This window comes from Callorhinus ursinus, unplaced genomic scaffold (genome assembly GCF_003265705.2).
Source record: "Callorhinus ursinus isolate GAN/ISIS: 27379988/994484 unplaced genomic scaffold, GSC_fseal_2.0 scaffold19, whole genome shotgun sequence".
NCBI classification, from domain to species: Eukaryota; Metazoa; Chordata; class Mammalia; order Carnivora; family Otariidae; genus Callorhinus; species Callorhinus ursinus.
The window spans coordinates 31133944-31139237 of NW_027397081.1; the positions used below are offsets into that span (position 1 = coordinate 31133944).

Consider the following 5294-nt stretch of genomic DNA (forward strand, 5'->3'; position numbering starts at 1 on the left):
GTATATTAAAAACCTAGCCAATGCGAGCTATGAAAATATATTTTATCTGCATTTTGTTTTATTTACCTTTAAAATATAAGATACAACCCCAGAAGCTACATCTTGATGGCCCTAGAAAACTTATTTTTGGGTTGCCTTACTTCAGGTTTCAAGGTGACTTCTCTGAGTCTGTCTGCTCCTGTATCTACCAGCTCAGTCCCTGTGTGAGACCATGGGGTATGAGTTTTCCATTAGGAATCCCCTCCCCCAAACATCATCTATTGATAATTTTAAGGAGTTTTTATGATATAGGAGCGCTATTATGATGCCAGTTTGGTCAGTAGATACAAGAATACACAAATTCCTTCCTGTTTTACAGGTCTGTCCTTCCCCAAGCTCTTCAAAGGAAGATGCATGTATAAGTAACAATAGCAAAGAGAAACATAACACTTTTTGTTTTTATGGCTTTTGCTCTAATTCCCAATCATAATTTCATCAATCTTTATTCGACTCTGTGGGAAATTCTTTGTGACTAGAAAAAGGCAGTTTAGAACTTAGAGTCAAAGGCTAGAGAGCCTATGATTTCTCTTTCACCCATAGTCAAACCTCAGATCTTACCAACGGTGGACAGATCAGTTTATATATATATTATATATATATAATAGTTCAGGAGGAGATCAGTTTATATATATATATATATTATATATATGGTATTATAAGTATTATATTACTTATAGAGATATCAATTAAGGTTATTTGGTTGTAGGTGACCAACAATGCTTTCACTAACATTTTCAGAGAATTCCTTCAAGGCCAGAGGAAGTAGTACCACAGAGAAAGAGGCCAACTTGATCCCCAGTGTTCAGTGCTAAACTGCCAAAGGCTGGAGAAGTAGATACAGGTCTGTCTTAAAAAAATTAGTGTCCAAAGAGAGGGAAAAAAAATGGCTGTTTGCCATGCACTTCTCAGTTTAGATTTATGGATTGATAAGAAAGAAAAAGGGGTTGCTTCTACCTGGGTTGTAAACTGCATCCTCTGAAAACTCTATATTTGGTCTATATGAGCAGTCATTGACCTATACTTTTGTTCCCTGTTCTCAGTTCTGTTTCATCTCTGGTGAATAATCATGTGTATGTATGGCAGCATGGGAGAAAAGGGAAGAAATGCAAGGAGACTTGAGATTTGCCTAGAGATTGATGATACTAGCCAGGTTTGAATCTCAGTGTTAGAATCACTACTCTGACACAGCACTTGGAGCCTCTGAAAGTTGTAAGGTATGTACTGGCCTTTGATGTCCAAGCTTGAACCAATCACTCAAATTGACTATCTGCAATCTTAGAGAGCAGAGAGAAGAATAGTGAAACAAGATTTGCAAATCCCTCCCAGTGAAGGGTATTGAGACCAGCCTAGCATATGAGTTCCTAAAGGGGGAGAGCTGAGGAAGCTGAAGGTAGAGAGCAGAAGTTAGCAAAGAACTGGAGGAAAGGGAATAAGAAAGTTACTATTCAAATAATATGCCTGCTTCAAATTTTGACTATGATGAGTTATTCTAGGAAGTCTGATTCAGCTTGCACAGGAGTTGTTTTTTTCTTATGTGTGAGACTCACTTAACCTTTCAGTCAAATATCTCGTCTAAAAATATATCTCATATAAAGAGTCAGGCCTTTATATGAGATGGGGTGGATAAAAGATATATTCCAAGGCTCTGGAGTGCAAGTCAGAGTGGAGGAGAGATGGGAGTCAAGGTGGATAGGGTGGACTCCATTCCTCTTTTACAAAAAAACAAAAGACTAAAATGCAGGTTGAGCATAATTATATAAAGTTATATATTACTTATAGAGATATCAATTAAGGTTATTTGTTTGTAGGTGACCAACAATGCTTTCACTAACAATTCAAAAGTAAACTCTTGGAAGGATATGGAGGAAATTACAAAAAGAAAATCTGGAGAACTTATCTCAGAAAGGACAATAACCATATGGGCTACAGGTATCAGAATTTTAGAAACCAATTGTTGTCTTTTTTGGGTGTCACATAACTTAACTATTTCCATTCTTTGTGTCATTGAACTCAAAGTTCAAGTTTTAGGGAAAGAATATCTGACTGGCCAGCATGAGTCACATGGTCACTAATTGAGCAGAGCAGGAGATTCTTGAATTATAACACCACCAAAGCATTGTGCAATGAGAGAAGAACCTTTCCCCAAAACAAAAACAGAGTTTCTAACAGAGAATTGAGCTCTCAATGCCAGGCACATACACAATGACATGTTGACAATACATTACATAGGGTAGCCCAGAATCCCTTATCAGATGCAGCAATATTGAAAATAAAGTCTCAACTTCATACATATCATACAGATTGTTTTGCTTGTATCTTGGGACTTTAGTCAGTTATGATCAAAGACACAGTACCAGAAAGTTGAAATGGCTTCAAAAATTAGAATTTTAGTTTATGCATTTTCAATAGGGACAATTTGGTCCACAAGAGGGGAAAAGAGGCTTGGGGGTGGGGGAATAAAACTTAGCTATTATAGTGAATTGTGTCCTTCCAAATGGTCACAGTACACAAAGAGATATATAAAATATCCATGGTAATAAAATTTCATGGGCGGAAAGAATAGGGTAATTAGGAGAATAAATTCCTATTTTACTTTTTTTGCATGGAGGTGGGTAATAATGGGAAAAAAAAAAAGGTTCAGAAACCATGTTCTAGACCACTACTTCTCAACTTTCCATGCCATCAAAATACCTAGGGACATTAAAAAATTCTGATACATGAGACTATGTTCATAGGCTCCAATGAATTATTCTTGGGTGTATCCTGGGCATTGATTCTGAAATGCAACAAAGGCTGAAAATCACCGATCTACATCCTTGTAGTTATGGTGGGCATCAGGGTCATCCACTAGGAGTTTGTCAGAAGTGTAAAATGTAAACCCACTCCATGTCTGCTGAATCAGAATCTACACTTAAAGAAGATTGCCAGGTAATTCATATACACATTATATGTTTAGAGCATTGAACTATGCCAATGATTATCAACCATCCAAATCACTGATGGAGACTTTTTAACCTTACAGCTGTCCCAGCCCATGCCAGAGTCATCAAATTAGAATTATTGGTCCTGTGTTTGACTTTGGAACTTGTTCTTGTAATGCAGCCTACTATAGCCCACATGGACATATATTAGTACTAGCTGGATTTGGAAATCTGAGGGGAGAAATGGAAGTGTGGGATGTTAAAAACTAAAAACTTATTTCTAAGACAGTGGCCTCTGATTCTACCTATTTTGCTTGGTGCCCTGACAGTGAGCATATTTCAACAGCCATGTGTACTCTCAGGTTACGTGTTAATAATGGGTACAAGATTTGGCATTAGACTGACTCTTTCTTACACAAGTATGATGTGCCATCAAATGAAGAATTATGGCAGGTTTCTTGGCAGCCATTTTTAGATGGAATATTTCCAGTAAAAACAATAACTTACCAAGCAGTTCCAAGTGATGTACCCAGTGAAGAACCTAAAGTTGCAACAGCTTATAGACCCCCAGCTTTAAGAAATAAGCCAATCACCAATTCCAAACTGCATGAGGAGGAACCACCTCAGAATATGAAACCACAAGCAGGAAAGGATAAGCCATTATCAAAAACAGCCCTTAAAAATCAAAGAAAGCATGAGGCTAAGAAAGCTGCAAAACAGGAAGCAAGAAATGAGAAGAGTCCAGATTTGGCACTTACTCCTGCCCCACAGAGCACACCACTAAATACTATCTCGCAGTCAACCTCTGGAGACCCTGAAATAGACAAAAAAAATCAAGAACCTAAAGAAGAAACTGAAAGCAATCAAACAATGGAAAGAACAAGCAGCAGCTGCAAAACAGCTAGAAAAAAATCAGTTGGAGAAAATTCAAAAAGACAAAGCTCTTCTCCAAGAGCTGGGAGGTTTGGAATTGGGTATTTAAAGATTCACAGAGAGCAAGTTGTTATCAGAAATCAGTGCAAACACATTTTCTGTTAAACCCACTGGTGGAAATGAAATATATCCATGTGCCCACATTTAATGTTCATCTATAATTTTAACCATTTATCCAAGATTCTGCATATGTGTGAAATTATTTAATAATGTTTATTAAATTGATTTTTACATCCTGCATCCAATACCATGTCAACACATGATATAGAAAAGAAACACATGAATTTTTTAGTAAGTTTGACAGATTGAAAGACAATGTCGTTTTTTTTATTAGGGGATAGTATTTACCATATATGTAAATAAAAATATTTAAATAAAAAAATTAGAATTATTGGTCTTAGGACAGTGCACTACTGACTTTAAACAAACCTGCAGATGATTGTGATGCATATTGCTGGATAAAATCCACAAATTGAGTTAAAGAACATTATATTAATATAAGAACATTGAAAGTCAAAGAGGTAAAATTACTTACCCAAGAGTTTTAACCACCTCCAATTCTCCTCATTGATGAGGGAGGAATTCCCAGTTACAGTTATGGGGATGGCCAAGTACATGACACTTGACAGTGGACTGCTGAGATTGACAGCTATTTATTAGTCACATATACTCACAGCCTGGGGGAGGAAGATACCACATACCATGCAGGGCCACATAAGGCTGTACAGAGTGAATATCAGGAGCTGTGGGAGGAAGGCTCTGTAGTATCAAGAATGTAGGGTCCCCATTAATTACTGTAAAGGGATGTGATGAGCTTGTTTGAATAATTGTGGGGGCTGGCAGGACAATGGAGCTTACTGATCTGGATTAGGCAGAAATTGTTTCTAGTATCCTTGATAAGGAAGGTTATTTAGCTAGAGGACCTTATCTGTATGAGAACAATAAGGAAGGAAACAGGATTAGGCCATTGACAGCCTTCTGCATTTCAGAGGTCAAGGCAGTACATATATTGAAAGTAAATTTCAGGACTTCCTCTACAACTGAGCTTTGATACCTTAATATCAATTTAAATCTTGGTGACTGGGGTACCTGGGTGGCTCAGTTGGTTAAGTGTCTGCCCTCAGCTCAGGTCATGATCCCAGGGTCCTGGTATGAAGTCCCACATCAGACCCCTTGCTCAGCCGGGGACCTGCCTCTCCCTCTCCCTTTGCCTGAGGCTGTCCTACCTACTTGTGATCTCTGTCAAAAAAAAAAAAAAAAGACTCCTCTATCTCCAGGAGTCTCTTAAAAATAAATACATAAATGAACCTTGGTGGCTACTGAGACTTTCAGAGAGTAGAAGAGTCTCAATAGAAATTGAAGGAGGAACTAGACCAGAGAGAGAGAGGGCCACCATCACAT

General features: G+C 37.7%; 1 pseudogene; it reads left to right on the forward strand.

The window, feature by feature from the left end:
* The first annotated feature begins 211 nt into the window (after nucleotides 1-211).
* Nucleotides 212-4084, forward strand: LOC112840529 (eukaryotic translation initiation factor 2A pseudogene; annotated as a pseudogene).
* Nucleotides 4085-5294: the final 1210 nt, after the last annotated feature.